The sequence below is a fragment of the Globicephala melas genome, chromosome 6, assembly GCF_963455315.2.
Source record: "Globicephala melas chromosome 6, mGloMel1.2, whole genome shotgun sequence".
NCBI classification, from domain to species: Eukaryota; Metazoa; Chordata; class Mammalia; order Artiodactyla; family Delphinidae; genus Globicephala; species Globicephala melas.
This window is the reverse complement of record NC_083319.1, coordinates 46,720,020-46,739,095: the sequence shown is the minus strand read 5'-3', so window position 1 is coordinate 46,739,095 and position 19,076 is coordinate 46,720,020. Positions and strand designations below refer to the sequence as shown.

Here is a 19,076-nt window from a genome sequence, read left to right as displayed (position 1 = left end):
ATCATAACAATAGATGAAGCAGTATTAAGAGTTTATTCCAGAAGAGTTGGTGGAAATGGCAGATCAGACTTTTGTATACTTTAGCCTCTCCATGATAGGAACAAAAGAAAATGCAGTGTGGGAGCAAAGGTTTATAAGTTAGCCTAAAATGTAGTTGTGATATTTTTAGATGGCCACTTGTGAAATGTATACCTGAGCAAATCTAAAAACACAGAGACCATCTAATATGTATCTTCAGAAAGATTCTGAGGTATACTACACTGAGGCAATTTATGAAATAAGAAACCCTTTCTTTAAATTTAAATTACATTGTAGACAGTTTGGAAGGAATACTATAAAGTCACCCATATTTACGTGGCTCCAAACAATCATTTACATAGTTTTAAATTTTTTTCCTATGCATATATTGTATATATTGTAATCATAGTGTTCATAAAACAGTTCTGTTATTTGATTGTAATTTTTGCCATAGTGTTACATAGTCTCTTAGGTATCAAATGCTTGCAAAGTATTTTAGCAAATGACCATATCATAATTTATGTTAACATCCCCCTATATTTCTGAGCATTAAATTGTTTGCCTTTCTTTCTTTCTTCTTTTCTCTTCTCCCTCCCTCCCTCCTTCCCTCACTTCCTCCCTCCCCACCTTTCTAGAATTTTAAATAATGCATTGCAATCATGGCTTTCTCTGATTTTTCTATTAAAAAACTATCAGAGTGGTTGTCAAATTGCTGTGTCAATTTGCCAAATTTCCTTCTACCAAAGTGTGTCGCATTTAACAATGCCACCAGTAATATAAAGTCACACAAGTTTTGCTCTTCTCTCAAATGCAATGGGAATGACCATAACCATTTTAGTTTATATACAAGTATTTTCATTACTAATATATTTGGATTTATTTTTATTATGAGAGGTCTGTGCGAGGGCCACATGGCAAGGAACTGCAAGCAGCCTCTAATAGTTGAGCTCGGTTCCTGGCTAACAGCCAGCAAGAAAATGGGGACTTCAGTCCTAACACCACATGGAACTAATTTCTGCCAACAGTCACATGAACTTAGAAGAGGACTCCAAGCTCCAGAAAGAAACACAGCCTGACCAACATCTTAATTACAACTTTGTGGGATCCTGAGCAGATGACCAAGCTAAGTTGTATCTAGACTCATGGCTCACAGAAACTGAGATAGTATATGTTGTTTTAACCAATTGAGTTTGTGGTAACTTGTTATAAAGCAATAGAAAATTAATATACCTTGTATTTCAATTCAGTTTTAAAATATCAAAGCTGTATGATTTTTATGTAAATCCAGTTAAGTCTGCACATAAGTTTGATGAGAGAATTAAATCTTGACTATTTTTTTTCACCACGGCTGCATTTTTGGAGCTTAAAACAACATTTGGAAGTTAAACACAAGTTAGCAATTCTACTTGTATGTATTTACCCAAGAGAAATAAAAATGTATGTCCATATAAAGATATAGTCATAAATATTCATAACACTTTGTTCATAATAGCTTAAAACTGGAAACAGGCAAAACAGTCTAACAACAGGTAAATAGGGAAACAAATTCTGGCCTATCCATACAGTAGGAGTACTCAGCAACAGTAAGGAATGCACTACTGAAATACAAAAATATGGGTGATTCTCAAAAACATTATGCTGAGTAAAAATGAAAAAGCTGGATATAAAACAGTACCTACTGAACAATTCCACTTATATAAAATTCTAGAATAGGCAAGACTGATGTATGGTAGAAAGATCAAAGGCTGCCGATTTGAGGAAATGGGGATAAGGAACATTTTAGAGTGATGAAATGTTTATATCCTGATCATGGATTGCTTACACAGGTATATACATTTGTTAAAACTCACTAAGTATACACTTATTGAGTTCATTTTAGTGAAGAGTTCATTTCAGTGAAATTATACCACAATAAGGCTGATTAATGAAAATAGCATCTGGTCATAGTAAAACATTCAATACATATTTGTGAATGGATAAAACTTTACTTAAAGGCAATTTTATTCTTTAAATAATTTGCAAATTTAGGAAAAAATTATTTTCCATAATAGCCCATATGGGCCAGTGTGTAAACAGATATAACAGTATGGGTTTTGAAAGTGCACGAATGTCACTAGTTATTAATCTCACCTGTCTGCAATGGCGAGTTATTTGTAATAAATAATTTGAGAAGTTTGTCATTTCAGAGCAATCCAGTGTTACTTTCTTTAGGTCTTGAGGATTCACATGAGTTTTGTTCATCATAAGATTTCTGAAAAGATTTGTCATAAATTGATCAACTACACAGTTTAGAAAGTCATAAAAACATTGAGAATTACAGCAATACATTTTGATACTGGAATTAATGCAGCCTGAATAACAGTAACATATTGTGTTAAGTAAAATGGCTTAAAAAATTGGGGGTCCCATTATTCCTTAGGAAATAATACAATGCTTTCATGTCTTTAGACATATTAAGATAGGGTGATTCTTTTACTAGGCATGAGTTTAAAATGATAGATTTTAAAAAATAAAATCACAACATTGAGAAAGTTAATATTCACATAGAAACAAAACAGATATAGTAAGATATTTTGTAGGAAATTTGGCAATGCATATTAAAAGGCAGAGGAATATAACTGAGGTCTCAAACTATTTTTCTTCTCCTTGCTTTGCTTTCAGGTGTTTCATGAGGTGGTATTCTTTATCCAAATCTCCAATAAGGTAGGATTGGTTAAAAGCTATGACTCCACATTGAAAGCAGTGATTTTATTAACTAATGGTTGATATAAAAAATAAAATCCAAGAATATGTCTCATAAATTCATAAGATCTCAAAGTACCTTTCGAGATCCTCTGGTACATCCTTCCAAATGCTTTATGGTACCAGGTGTTCGTCGCCCATATGCAATGATCTGTTTTCTTGTGCTCAAACATCTAAGGATCGGGCTTCCCTGGTGGCGCAGTGGTTGAGAGTCCGCCTGCCGATGCAGGGGACGCGGATTCGTGCCCTGGTCCGGGAAGATCCCGCATGCCGCGGAGCGGCTAGGCCTGTGAGCCATGGCCGCTGAGCCTGCGCGTCCGTAGCCTGTGCTCCGCAACGGGAGAGGCCACAACGGTGAGAGGCCCGCGTACCGCAAAAAAAAAAAAAAAAAAAAATCTAAGGATCATTTTTTGTGTACATGAGCAGGTAGTGGATTCTTTGCTATGCAGCTAGGATATCACAGTATATAACATGGACCTGATAAAAATAGATATGATCATTTTTTGACAGAGACTTTAAACTTTCTCTTTAGCACTATTCAACTATTCTCTTCCACCATAAAAGACACGTGGACAAAGTTTAAATGGGCAATAGGCTGGGAAGTTATGAGAAGGATTCAAGAATCAGGAGGGTCAATGGATCAGATGTCATTTGAAGTTCATTATGGCTCCAAGATTCTATGATTCTGCGACTTTACTGATGCATTTTTATTCTCTCCCCCAAAATTCAAACAAGTGAGCTGGGACTGTGTGTGTTTAGTGCAACACAATGGTTTTTGCATGTCTATGTGTTATAGGAACACCAAGTCTTTTTTGTAACTCACCCCGTGTAACTTGAGGGAACTGCTGTGTTTTGTTTCAATATAGTTCTGCACTGTTGTAACACAATTTTTATTTCCATGACTTTTTTGAGCAAAATATTATTCACATTTTGTGAATACTCAAAACCTTTTCTCCAATTTTATGTTTTCTTTTTTCAAGGCTGTAAAAGTTTGTATTGTGTACTAAAACTGCCTGCTTTCTCTGTTACGACTTAATGGATAATTTTTGAAATTACATATAGACGTATTATCCTTTAACAAATCATTCAATTGTTTTATATTAAGGTATGCCCTATTGTTGAGATTTTCCATTAAGTGTCATTTTGTCTATGGATGTTCTCTAAGCTTCGACCATTTAAATTATTCAGGCTCTATACCTCACCACTCCTGTACTCAGATAATTATTTATAAATACTAACTCTGAGAACAAAGTTGATCATTAACCTGGCATTAAGCTGTGCAGTTTTAACCACTGACAAGAAAAAAAGGAAACAAAAGAAAAACAGGCATAAAATTTAAAACAGAATTGTGACATTTAAATGTTTATTAAGACATTCATATTAATAATAGGATACTTTATAAATACTTTATATATAAAGTTGATAGTGACCATCATAACTCCAGCATCAGTTTTTACTAGGCTTTCAAGGTTTAAGATACCAATACATCAACATTTTCTTGCCTTTAGCATTTGAAAGCTAATTAGGTGCTTCAATTAAAGGTCAATGACAAGAAAGAAGAGATATGGGGATATATGTATATGTAAAACTGATTCACTTTGTTATAAAGCAGAAAATAACACACCATTGTAAAGCAATTATACTCCAATAAAGATGCTAAGAGTCCCTCCCATCAGGAAACTTGCACAAGCCTCTTGGATAGCCTCATCCACCAGAGGGCAGACAGCAGAAGCAAGAAGAACTACAATCCTGCAGCCTGTGGAACAAAAACGACATTCATAGAAAGATAGACAAGATGAAAAGGCAGAAGGCTATGTACCAGATGAAGGAACAAGATAAAACCCCAGAAAAACAACTAAATGAAGTGGAGACAGTCAACCTTCCAGAAAAAGAACTCAGAATAATGAGAGTGAAGATGATCCAGGACCTCGGAAAAACAATGGAGGCAAGGATTGAGAATATGCAAGAAATGTTTAGCAAAGACCTAGAAGAATTAAAGAACAAACAAGATTATCAATCACAGTTTCAATTTCATTACCTGTGATTGGTCTGTTCATAATTTCTGTTTCTTCCTGGTTCAGTCTTGGAAGGTTATACCTTTCTAAGAATTTGTCCATTTCTTCCAGGTTGTGAGGGATTTATACCATGCAGCCCACATAGAAATCAAACCTATGATTAACCCAATGTTCTAATCAACTGCTCTACAGACATAAACTACAGTCTTGATGATGGTAAACAGCACAAGAAAAAGTCTATATTAAAATACCACCATGTTACCTTTTACCACATTACTGAGCATCCTTTCGAATAAATAGAATATATTAGCAAACAGTATTATGTCATCATGTGCTAAAAAGCAGCAATAAAATGTACTTATAAAAAGCAAAGAATCCTGTATGAAATAACATATACTTTAAATTTTGAGATATGTGTTTTGAAAATATTTTTTTTAATGTTCCAGAAATTTGTGGGAAATTGTTTAAAACTGTATAAATTAAGGGGTTTGTTGCTGTTGCAGTTAAGTCTTTTCAAGTAACTGACTGCTTACTTGAGTGGAGAAAAACAGCTCTAAGAATAACTTATAGGGCTTCCCTGGTGGCGCAGTGGTTGAGAGTCCGCCTGCCGATGCAGGGGACGAGGGTTCGTGCCCGTTCCGGGAAGATCCCACATGCCGCGGAAAGGCTGGGCCCGTGAGCCATGGTCGCTGAGCCTGCGCGTCCGGAGCCTGTGCTCCGCAACGGGAGAGGCCACAACAGTGAGAGGCCCGCGTACCACACACACACAAAAAAGAATAACTTATAAAACTCAATACCAGACTTTTAAAGGCTATTTGTTTTTTTTGTTTTGTTTTTTTTAATACCAGACTTTTAAAGGCTATTTGTAAATATGTTTCACAGAAAGTTTCTACCTGTACTCTAAACGGGCAAGAAACAGAATGGGTAAGTATAAAAAGAACATTTTATTAACTGAAGTATCTCTAGAGGATAGCCAACATTAACTTAATAAATAAATGTGGAATGAATGGATATGTAATCATGTGTAGTGTTTTAAATCTTAAAAATGTCTTTAAAAATTTTGTATTTTCAATCATAATTCTAAGATACTTTTCCACTATATTCTTTCCCTGGATCTTGACTATCCACAATTATCATGAAAGAAAAATATACACCATATCTACCACTGAGTTATCCATTTGTCTTCTGGAAATAAAGTCATTCTCCCATAAAGAACACGTAATTAATTATTTTAAATAATGGTCTAAATGTTAAGGGTATATCACTATAAATTTTAGTTGTATAAACTCTTAAAAAGTTCTAGTTTTTCAGCAATTAATGTTATAGCCAGTGGGAGTCATATTTTTACATATCCTCTAAGTCAAAATTTATATTTACAGTTGATATTTTGTTACCATTAAGTTCAGATGATCTCAGCCAACTATCCTCTTGTTTAATTTGCTATGATGGCATGAAATATCAGTGCTTTAAAGAAGTGTGGAATGAGAGTATGAGTTTGAGGTGATAAAAATAAGTTAAATTAAAACTCATGTTTATAATTGCATACTATTTTAGTTTAATTTTTGTCATAAAATTCTCTTCCAAGGCTTGCAAAGTCAAAAGTTAAGTGTTCCTCAACATTTTCATGGGTTTCTTGAGCTTTGAACCTAGCTTACTAACTCATTAATTTTCAAGTCATCTTGAAATATTTCCTATGGAATCCACGGTGATTTATCAGGTGCTATAAAGTTTAAAAAAGCAGAGAAATATTTAATTTATTTGAAGATGCGTTTGTGGGATACTATATATATTTTTGGAAACACTATTCAGTTATTATGTGATTACTTTATAAAACTTCTACCTCTTTTAAAGTTCTTTGCATGTTCTCTCTTGTATCAGAGATAAGTATGTACAGTTCCAGGATAAACATTCTTAACAGTTAAGGTTATAACTAGGATGTTGCTTACAGATGGGAATATTGTAGACAAGGAAGTAAATCTGAAATGTTTGTGATAGTAAGAATAAAATAAATATTCATTATATTGAAATGAATTTAAAAATTTAAATATAGCAAGGGAACTAATAGCAATTTGTGAGACAACTAATGATTACATTTCACCACTGAAAATGAATAATTACATTAGTAATTGAAGATCAATTTTAACACCAGTCATTGTGGGGGGGAAAAAAGAAAAGAATGCAAATGAACTGTCTTCGCAGTTTTTCTGTAGTCTTAAAGAATAATCTTGATTAAGAAGATTACTGTCTCTGGCTTGGCTGGCTCTATCATTCTGATTTTGTCCAGTGCAACCGGGAATAAACATAATTGTGTGTTTATTTTTATTTCTTTCTTAGACCTAAGGCAGTGTTCTGTTTTTCAACAAAAGTATCTTAGTAAGCTAAAAGGGTTTTTTTTCTTTTCCTTTTAATCCTAAGAAGGTCTGTTTGAGATATATGCTTCTTACTTATATGTAAATTTTACCAATTTTTTTCTAAATAAAAAAGTGAAAAGAAAACATCTCTCATGTGAACTTAGGTATAGGAAACATCTTGTTCTACCTGAAAAATAATTTAGATGCTGTGGTTGTGAGCCTAGTGGGAGTCTGCCTTATGTAACTGCTGTGTGTCTGACTCTAAGCTACCAGATGCTGGAAAGAAAGGAAAATGAAAACTATAATCTTAGACAACTAAATCCTTATTTCCAGCCTAGGAAGACATGAGTGTGTAGTGTGTAGTGTGTGTGTGTGTGTGTGTGTGTGTGTGTCTTAGTTATAACCTGTGATTTGGTAGATAACCAGTGATTTGTTAGAACTCTAAATTAAAAGATACACATCTGGCTGTTTCCTACAAAAGTCAGAAAGAATAAATCTTCACTTTTAAAGATATAGTTTTGAAGATTCTCAACTGTGGTACAGTATGAATTTAGTCACTTAGCTAGATAATGCACTTTACCTAAAAGCCAGAACCTACCTCTCAACATAACATTGTGATTTTTTAAAAGTCTTTTGAGAGAAAAAAAAAAGTAGACGTCTAAAAGAAAATGGCATATATACATTTGGGTATCCATGAAATAAATGCCTTCAAATGTATTCCTTCTGGATGTCAAGCAACAAGATGTTTTCAATTTTTTTATACACTGTCTTGCATTACAAATTTAAATATCGGAAAGATATTTACTTGAAGGTCACCAAATTAATGTTGTTAAAAATTATTTTAGTTATTCTAAAGCCGTGAGAAAGGATTACATTTCCAAGCTTGTTTATACTCTCTTGTTCTGTGTCTACATCCAAATCCTAGGAAATCATCTTCCCTGGGGACACTGTTGCATTTGGATGGCCATGTGCAAGTTTCAGATTTTTCTGGACTTTTTCCCAGCTCCACTCTGATTTCTTGCAATTCATGGGCAGCTGAAGAAAGAGGAAGAATAAGGAAGAAACTTACAAGAAATTATCATTAAAATCACTGCAGATATTTCATTAATGAAAAACTTTAGAAAAATGCACTGATGAGATAGTGTCTGGTAGAGTTTATTATACATTCTAGTGAGGGAGAAAAGAAGCAAAATGCTAAACACATGCATTAACATCATTAAAGACTGTAGTAAATACCAATAAAGAAGTAAATAGGGAGCTATGGTAATGAGTTTTGATTACATAAGGCTGGTTAGGGATGATTTCTCAGAGGGGATGGTTTGTGAAGTGTATCTTGAAGAGTGGAAAGAAGTTGACCATGGTGACAAGGAGACGCTTAGAGTTCCTGCTACACTAGGGGCTTCCTCACATTTCTTTTCATGGTTTTCCTTGAGCGTGGAATGTGTGCTCCACTTCTACCCTGTATGCTTTAGTACTCAGTGCAGGCATTTATCTGCTTGGAAGTTATTCCTGAATCTGTCTTTGTCTTTGTTTTTCTTCTCCAGGATGTGTTAGATACACTTTCTTAGTGCTCCCTTAAATAATCCACAAATATCTCTCTTAACATACTTCCCTTACTGCACTGAAACTGTATGTCTTTATGCCTTCACCCTGTCTCGTTCCTCTTTACAATCCTAGAATCTAGCACTTCGCTTCATAAATTGTGATTGAAAAACTGATGGGTTATTATTCACAAAAACTGCAAATGAAACTTTGAGCCATGACAGAGCAAGGATACAATAAAAGCTTCGAACTGAAACTCCATCAGGCCCAAACTATGAATGGTAAAGTACACTTGTTCAACCTACCTTTTCTCTCTCCTATTTTTCCATTTTCTTTGCTTGCTGAAGGAAATGTTCTTTCTTTCCATAAATTTGTCATTTTTCTTCATCAGAGCCTATATACGTTGGAAGAAGCTAAAAGGAGAAGGGCAGAACAATGGATTTTCCGTTATTTAAACATTGTTATCTTTATATATGATTGTTTTTGAGACCAAAAAAAGATACTTCAAAATCAGTTATAGTCTCAAAAAATTTTAAGTGAATTTCTAGAGAATATTATTAAAATTATGTCTGAATGCTAGAATATAAATTGAGTGAATTAACAGAGAGATGATCCATTCAGCTGTAGTATTTGGTCAGTTAGTAGGTGACCAAAGTAAGCTATTAAATCACCCCATAATCTGGAGGTGAGGTTGAAAGTTTTAATTCAAGTTTCACTATATGTGTTTATCAACTGACTTTTTATTATGAAATTAAATACTTCTCACCTACTGTCTCTGTGGTAGGCAGAATAGTGGCATCTGAAAGATGTCCTCCCATTGGATGTCCTAATCCCCCAGACCTGTGAATATGTTAGGTTTCAAGGCAAAGGAGAACTAAAGTTGCAGATAAAATTAAGGTTGCTGATCAGTTGCTTAAATTAAGGAGATTTTCCTGGACTATCTGTGTGGGTCTAATGCCATCACAAGAGTTTGTTTTTTTAAGATTTTTTAAAATAAATTGTTCTTTATCATTGTGTTCTGAATTCAAAACATTTTAAAATTTTTATTTATTTTTAATTTTATTTATTTTTGACCACGTTGGGTCTTCGTTGCTGAGTGGGCTTTCTCTAGTTGTGACGAGCAGGGGCTACTCTTCCTTGTGGTGTGCAGGCTTCTCATTGAGGTGGCTTCTCTTGTTGCAGAGCACGGGCTGTAGGAATGTGGGCTTCAGTAGTTGTGGCACATGGGCTCTAGAGCACAGGCTCAGTAGTTGTGGCTCACGGGCTTAGTTGCTCCGCGGCATGTGGGATCTTCCCAGACCAGGGATCAAACCCATGGTTTGATCTTCCCAGACCAGGGATCAAACCCCGTGCCAATGCAGGGGGATTCTTAACCACTGCGCCACCGGGGAAGTCCCTTTAAGATTTTTGTGTGTGTGGACCATTTTTAAAGTCATTATTGAATTTGTACAATATTGCCTCTGTTTTTTTAATGTTTTGGTTTTTTGGCCACAAGCCATGTGGGATCTTAGCTCCCCGACCAGGGATTGAACCCACAACCCCCTATTGGGAGGCAAAGTCTTAACCACGGGATGGCCAGGGAAGTCCCCTAATAAGGGTTTTTAAAAGTGGAAGAAAGAGGCAGAAGAGGAAAGTCAGAGACAAGAGACGTGACAGATGTGACAACAGAAGCAGTGTCAGAGAGATACTATATTGCTGGCTTAAAGATGGAGGAAGAATTTAGAGCAGCAGCTAGCGTAATGGTACCATGGAGTCAAATAAAATACGTGCTATGATGGCAGCCGGCAACATTCAGAGACATTTGCAATGTTAATGCATTTGAATTATTAATCTTTCCCACTCAGCATCTTATTAGGTTTTTTTGTTTTTTTGTTTTTGTTTTTGTTTCTTTGCGGTACGCGGGCCTCTCACTGCTGTGGCCTCTCCCGTTGCGGAGCACAGGCTCCGGACGCGCAGGCTCAGCGGCCATGGCTCACGGGCCCAGCCGCTCCGCGGCATGTGGGATCCTCCCAGACCGGGGCACGAACCCCTGTCCCCTGCATCAGCAGGCGGACTCTCAACCACTGCGCCACCAGCGAAGCCCTTATTAGGTTTTAAATGGTCAATATTTAGCATCACATTTCTGGAGAGAAAATGAATCCCTGTCATATACTAAATTTAAAATAAAAGGCTTACACTTGGTGACAAAAGAAAAAAAAGTTGGCGGAAGAAGCACAAACCAAGCAATACGGGCAGCTTTAGAAGCTGGAAAAAGCAGGAAATGAATTTTCCCCTAGAGCTTACCCACCTCTATTTTAGCCCAGTGAGAGCTGTTTGGGACCTGTGACCAGCAGAATAAGGTAATAAATTTGTGTATTTTTAAGCCACTAAATTTGTGGTTATTTGTTAAAACTACTATAGCAAATGAATACAGTCTTCACTCCCCAAAACTGAAGTTTCAAAAGCAACTCAAGAGAAAAATAACTTTGCTTTTTAGTCAAGTACACTGTTAATTTTGTAATTGTATGAGAAACATTTTAAATTAAGATTACAGTTAAGGAGAAAAACTTCTTGTACTGACTCAGGTGAGAAAACCAAGAACTAGTCAGCCGATTCCCCGAGGTCCAACCTTCTAATTTTCCCCTCGTGTTTCTCATGGTGTGTCCTAAGTCTCAGAGTGTGAAGAAGTTTCCAAAGTGAGTTGGGGCTGTGAAAGCTCTGTTTCCTCTTCCAAGGGACCAAATATCAACGTTGACACTTGAAAGGATACAGAATTCTACAAATTATCTACAACTCCATTTCAGACTTTTAAAAATGTAAATACATGATTAAATACATGATTGCAGTAGTTTTCTGCAAACAAAAAAAAAAGTGGAGTAACTGCAGGCCAATCATTATTCTTTAGCGCAATTTATCCATTGCATTTTACCTTACTTAAAGAAGATGGCTGCAACTAGTTTTGAACCATTTCCATTCTACCAACCAAGAATACAAACAGCAGAAGGAAGAAGAGAAGAAATGTGTGGATAATAGCAGGAAAGATGTTTAATATTAAAAAGGAGCTGTTTGCTCTCCAGTACTAGCTAGAATTATCTCTATAGGTCTATTTAGTATTTTATATAGAATTACATTTCTAGGGAACAGTTTACATTCCAACATTACCTTCACTGGACCTTACCAGTGTTTGTTCTTCTGTACTACTTGGTCATGACCTGATTCAAATATTTCTTTGGTATCTTTATTTTCCTCTCATGGTCATTCTATAGAGACATGAGAAAGAATCCGTAAAAGTGCATTAACTAAATGTAATCTCTTCTCCTTACTACTCAGGCACATTCTACAGGATAAAACCTCAACAAACCCCTTACTGTAGAGAGAGACAGTAATGGTCAAGGCCACCCACCTCACACTGTGCTGGTATTAGGAACAAGAAGAGTAGCTGGGAACTCTGGATCACATGCTTCCCCTGCACTTGGGCATGGTTAGCAAGTCACTTTTCAGCCCAGTGATAATCAACACCAGCCTGGAGCTAAAAGGTAACGCAACTGTCTTCTGTGGCCAAGTCTTGACTTAATAAACGTATCAGTCTTGAAAGGTTATCTTTTGGCTTCAACAAGCTAATCTGAGTAGCTTAAAAACAGAGCTTTAACAGAAGGTAACCTTAAACGTGAACCCCACTCAGGTCTGTACACAGGCATTTTTGTTTTGATGATCTTTCCTGCTCTTTCAAAGCTTATGGGGATTTTGCAAATCATGCTTTATTTAGCGTTTCTGTAACTCCCTGTAAATGAGAAGAATGATAAATTTAGTGATAAAGATGGCTTATATTTTGGGACACTGGAAAAAGATCAAGGTCTTAAAGAAATAGTAGTAAGTTCTTTTATGCACGCACATCTCCCACTGAGTTCCATATCGTAAGCACCACTGATTTCACATTTTTTATTTCACAATATCTGATTTTCACAAGGTGTCCATCTATTAGCATTTTGGGGCCCATTTAAAAACATCAGCAACAAACTAGAAATAGAGCCAGAAGTTTATTAAAGAACAGGTCGACTATAGTGTCTAGGCCGTCATAAGACAATCAAAACTCACATTTCCAAACTTCATTAAGGGAATGATGAATACTCACTGTTACTTATATGAAACATTTTATACACTGAAGACAGAGACTGAGTGTGAATTACTGAGGACATTCATTTCTCCCCACTAGAATGTAATCTCCATGAAGGAAGAGATTTTGTTTGGTTGGCTCATTGCTGCATACCCAGCACTTAGCATACTGCCTGGCCCAGAGTCGACGTCTAATGAACATTGATTGAATAGTTCAGTAAATTAAAAAGAGTCTGACACAGTTAGAAACTAATAAAAGAATATGAAAAAAATAGTTAAACTTAATGCAGGCATCATTGATTCCTGAGTACCTCATAACTGGATGAAATTAAAATACTGTCTGATGTACTGATCTGCTGATGTACATGCCTTTGCTGCTGTGGATCAAAATCAAGAGAACTGTGGAGATAAACTTTATTGTATAAGCAGAAAATTAATTTCATACTAGAAATGGATGGATGATGCAAGTTGAAATGGACTGTCCATTGATGTTCCTAATGTGGTAGCAGAAAAAAAAAAAGGTGTCTTAAGTGCTTAGTGTTTGATGTCATTAATAGTTTTGTAAAACTCTACAGTGTAGAAAGGTTTTGATACTAAACTGTGCATTGTACATAGCTCTAATGCATTTTATTGCCCACCAGTACTTCTGTAATGGTAGATGGTTTGTGCATTCAGACTCTGAGGCATTAAACATAAATGACTTATAAATAAATAATGTCTTGGTGCCTGGGATGCAGGTTTACATAGCTGTTATTAAATGCCTACATTAGTCCACCTGGATTGCACTCCTGCTATGCACAAAAAGAAGATGCCGTTCAATTCTGTCAACTGGTTCTCCATATGCTCAGCGTTTGTCAAGCCTATGCATATGGGACAGGAGTGAAAACGTGAATTTTGTGTGTGTGCATGCATGCAGATAGCGTTTTTGTGTGTGTGCTTGCATGCATATGTGTGTTTGTATTTGTCTAGATGTCTTCCCACCTATAGACCCATAAATTAAGTTCTTAGTAGCTTTTAGCATATGCACATATGACCAGATGTGCATAGTTTCCTCTTCACTGTTGGTCAGTAGGGGGAGCTGTCACCTGCCTCTGCAGCATGAGGGTGCAAAGGCAAATTCATTTTCTGTGAGGACCTGTACATCAGTGGTATCTTTTCTCAAAATAAAAACTATAGATTTTGATTGCTAAATATGTCAGTACATCAATCAGATAAATTAATACCTAAGAAAGAGTACCATAAGACATGTGATAGTGCATATTATTATAATTTTTTAACAGAAAATGGGTTATAATGCAAGAAAATAAATTAGGTCAATGGTAGATTATTAGCACTTACGTACCATAGCATAGCTATGATAGAAAATGTGTACATCCTTCATCTTCTCTTCTTTTCTCCTAAGCCCCATTTGTTTGATTATTTGTCATTATGTTGCATTTGGTGCACATCCTTTGTCATCTGCAAAAATTGAGAGAAAAATGGAAAAATTAAAAAGTAGGAGAAGAAAGGCCTATATGACATATAAACCAACTTTTAAAAATTTAACATGATGTTTTCAGGATTCATCTAAAAATTTTTATCATCTACTACATACAGGCCCTATATTAAACACTTAGACATATTCTTATTTAATTCTCAAAAATTATCTTCACAGTTGGTTTTATTAATCAAATTTTACTGGTGTAGGAATCATTACCTAGGGAAGATGGGAGACTTCTTCAGGCTCACACTACTAAAAGGTGGTTAATTTGACATTTGAACCCAAGTTTTTGACTCTAATTCCCGTGTAATTTTCTCTTCTCCTAAACTACTCCTCCAATCAGCTGTTTGCCCAGTGGCTGGTATCCGCCAAGTACGTGGGATTATTCTCTTCTCAGAGATAAGTTTCCTTTTCCTCATTCTCATGGTCTGCACTTGAGAACAAAATCTTGCCTAATTTCACCATGTGCTAAAGGCGCTGATGTCATTCAAAGAATCTGTTATTTTTATGTTAAGAAGAGCCTGCCATTCTTCTCTGACCTGGTTGGGCCTGGCCTACAGCAGAATGTTCTGGGAGCCTTAGGTAGTGGTCTTGTCACCTGTCTAGAATATCAGGAAACGCACAGAGATTAAGAGGTTGAATCATTAAGAAGCTGACTGGGGAATAAACAGAATCTGTCCACATATCCCCGCTGTGGCTTTGATATCGATTCTGCATTTACTACGATGTCTGACACAATTATAGTGCCTTATAATTGCATTTTGAGGTATAAAGAAAGATGCCTTAAACCTAAACCTTTTATTAATCAAGATAACCAGCAGTATATGTTGTTTAAAAGCTAAGTTGGGTCTTATTTGCTAACACTCTGCTATCAAAAAGGAAGGTGAGTTATTGAATAATTTCATTTAATTCTTTAAAATTGCATGCAAAATACATTTTAATAAGAAACATGTAACAGAAGCATAAGCTCTGTTTAAATGGAGTCATTATTCATAAGTTTTTTGTATGTGTATTGATATAATTATTTGCTAAAAACTCATTCTATGATAATGAACTTATCTTAAAGATATTATTAATATTATTGGCAACTCCTACACTTTGATTTTGTTTATTATAGGTGGGATCTTGTCCTAATTTTACCATGTAACCTCCAAATCAATACTAAGATTTTTGTTCAACAACTTTTGCTTAACCTGAGCCATATCATGTCAAACAGGGACTTCCCTGGCAGTCCAGTGGTTAAGACCCTGCACTTCCACTGCAGGGTATACGGGTTTGACCCTGGTTGGGGAACTAAGATCCCTCAAGCCTCGCAGGGCAGCAAAAAATAGTTAAATACTATTATAGTAATTTTATTATTTGTTTAAAACTGCAAAACACCTAACCTTTAATCACAAAGACCACCACCACCACCAATCCCCATGCTTGGATTGTCGGCCTCGCCTTTGACGTAGTAGGCAGAAATATGAGACTGGGAATTGAAAGAATAAAGATCTGATCTAACAGATTGTGTCAGTAATGCTTGAGACCTCAGGTGAGGTTTGAATATAGATTAGATAATCCTTAAAATCCTACAGAGGCAGTGTAGTGCACTGTTGAAGAGCACAGAGCTCAGAGATATCTGGCTTGAGTTCAAATCCCAGTTCCAACATTTACTAGCTGTGTGACCTTGGGCAGGTTGCTTAAAGCCTCTGGTTCCTCACCTATCAAATGGGAATAAAAACAACACCTACTTTATAAGGTTGACAAGTATAAGTGAGTTCATATGAGAAGGGCACCTAGAACTTGGCCTGGTACAAAAGATATATATCTGTACTTGCCATTGTTACCTAATTTGACTTAAATATTTAGAACTTTGTAAAATTCTGAGAAGCTCAAATATTCACTCAACATTTACACTTTGAGTCATGCCAGCTGCTACACTAGATTTGAGGGCTATATCCATGAACCAGACAAAGATTCCTGCCTTGAGTTTTTACTCATACCAATGTGCTATAATTATAGCCTCCCCAAAATTCCTGTTTATAAAAAAAGTTATTAGCTAGTTCAAGGTTTTGCTTTTTAGTCTTAGTTACTAATGTGTCTAGTTGTAGAAATTTGTTATGTCTCTAAACCCGATGATCTTTGCCTCACTTCATACCATTTTTAAGTCAGGTACAGTGTCTAACATATACCAAAGGTTTACTTGATATAATATTTCATATGTTATAAAAAATTATGTCTCATAACCTGCACTAAATATTTGCATAGATTACAAGGTGCATCCCAATTTCAAAAAAGTTAAAATGTGAAAGAGAAAAGCTACCTTAGCACTGAGAAAATATTTTATTTCTATTTTTAGTATTAATGATTACATCATCAACTTCGTTTAATATATTCTCTCACAATGTAATACAAAGCAAAGAATTCATTGTTATCTACAATCAGAGATCTTCAATATGATAATTTATAAGATATGTTGTAATATTTTTATTAGTCTCATAATATATAAGAAATGAAAATATTTAAACTAACTTGGAAATTTTAAATATAATTTATAATTCAACATCAAAAAAACAAACAACCTGATTAAAAAACAGGCAGAAGAACTGAATAGACATTTTTCCGAACAGGAAGTGCAGATGACCAACAGGCACATGAAAAGATACTCAACATCGCTAATCATCAGGGAAATGCAAATCACAACCACAATGAGATGTCACCTCACATCTGTCAGAATGGCTGTTGTCAAAAAGAACATAAATAGCAAATACTGGGGCGGATGTGGAGAAAAGGGCACCATCATACACTGTTGGTGGGAATGTAAATCGGTGCAGCCACTGTGAAAAACAGTATGGAGGTTTCTCAAAAAACTAAAAATGGAACTACCATATGACCCAACAATCCTACTCCTGGGTATATAGCTGAAAAAGAACAAAAGCACTAATTCAAAAAGATATATGCACCCCAATGTTCATAGCAGCATTGTTTACAATTGCCAAGGCATGGAAGCAACCTAAGTGTCCATCAACAGATGAATGGATAAAAAAGCTGTGGTACATGCGCGCGCGCACACACACACACACACACACACACACACACACAATGGAATACTACTCAGCCATATAAAAGAAGAAAATTTTGCCATTTGCAGCAACATGGATGGACTTGGAGGACATTATGCTGAGTGAAATAAGTCAGAGAAAGATAAATACTCTATGATATTGCTTATATGTAGAATCTAAAAAAATACAACAAACTAGTGAATTTAACAAAAAAGAAGCAAACTCACAGATACAGAGACAAACTAGTGGTTATCAGTGGGGAGGGAGGAGGGGCAATATAGGGGTGGGGGAGTGGGAAGTACAAACTACTGGGTGTAAGATAGGCTCCAGGTTGTATTGTAAAACACAGAGAATGTAGCCAATATTTGGTAATAACTGTAAATGGAAAGTAACTTTTAAAAATTGTATAAAATTTTAATAAATAAATAAAAATAAACAGTCCATCTAAGAAAAAGAAGACAATTAGCCTTTATATCTATTTTTGATCCATTGTCCACATATAAAACAGTGAAAGCCCTGTGTGATATCTTAAAATGCCTTGTATATACTTCACCCTCATAAATGTTTTTCTTTTATTTATACATCTCTAAATCTCTATCCACAGAAGTAGAGTTATTGTTTATTGCTGTGGATCACCTATCTTTTTTACAATGAGCTTTTAAAATTCATCATCCTACTATAAGCATTTTTACTTACTGATACACTCTTCATTAATTTTAATGACTTCAAAATTTTTTCTATTATGAATAATGCTGAAATATGCCTGCATATATATACATATAAATGCAGGTATATATGCATATTTGTTCTTTTTTTAAGTATTTTCTTTGGATACATTCTAAAGTTTGAGAGACAAAAAAAATAATAGGTGTTAAATAATTATACTTTGAAGTATTGAAAACCTGAGTTTCATTCCTAGTTCTACAACATTCAATGAGTTTGACCTGAGGCAAACTATCACTCCTTTCAGAGTAAAAGAAATGCCTATGTCTTAAAGTTGGTGTGGGGATTAAATGGGCTAATGTAAAATTGAAATTTATATGAGGAAACTTTGGATAGTGATGGATATGTTTATGGCATAGATTGTGGTGATGTTTTCACAAGTGAAAACTTATTCCCAAACTCATCAAGTTGTATGCATTAAATATCTACAGCTTTTTGTATGACGATCATACCTAAATAAAGTGGTTTTAAAAAATAAATAAAATTCATGTCATTAGATATTTATTAAGCCATTTAATAAAAAGTAGCTATTATTATTACCTTCATCCTCATCATTATCAATAATAAATAAAAGAATATATACATTTTTGGAAAACATTATATTCTGTTGGCTTAATATATTAGAACACCTCTTTGTATATGATTTATTCCTATTCTTACCATTTTTGGATTATAGCAATTCTTGTCATCTTTCAATTTTATCAGTATAGCACCAAAAACTTTTTTTTACCCTCTGTAATGATAAGGAAATGGAAACACATTCTTTATGGTGCTAGAATTAGTAGGAAGAATAGGCTATGTGTATGTTATTCTTCTTGGTTTGGGGTGTGTTTTATCAAACCTGTTCTACAAGGTAATATAAATATTTGCATATTGTATAACAAAATACCTTTTTCCACAGTTGTATTCTTTTCTTTCCTTACAGTGCGCCACCTGAAAAAACAGCTTTTTGTTGATGCCAAATCTATCCATCCAGGGCACTCCCAGCTCTTCAACTTCAAAAGAGACAAGTAAATTCAGGTGAAAAACGTTCATGGGAAGGTATCTGGAAGTGATCAAAGTCTACTCT

The 19,076-nt window shown here is 35.2% G+C and overlaps 1 long non-coding RNA gene across 2 annotated transcripts in view; it reads left to right on the top strand.

Annotated features, from left to right (window-relative positions):
• The window catches only part of LOC138842726 (uncharacterized), a 58,315-nt gene that overhangs the window by 9,108 nt on the left and 30,131 nt on the right, over positions 1–19,076 (top strand). For both annotated transcript variants that reach the window (XR_011377537.1, XR_011377536.1), the window contains exons 4-7: positions 5,624–5,699; positions 8,804–8,949; positions 11,978–12,183; positions 18,933–19,027. This is a non-coding gene — a long non-coding RNA (uncharacterized lncRNA). The remainder of the gene's footprint in view (positions 1–5,623; positions 5,700–8,803; positions 8,950–11,977; positions 12,184–18,932; positions 19,028–19,076) is intronic.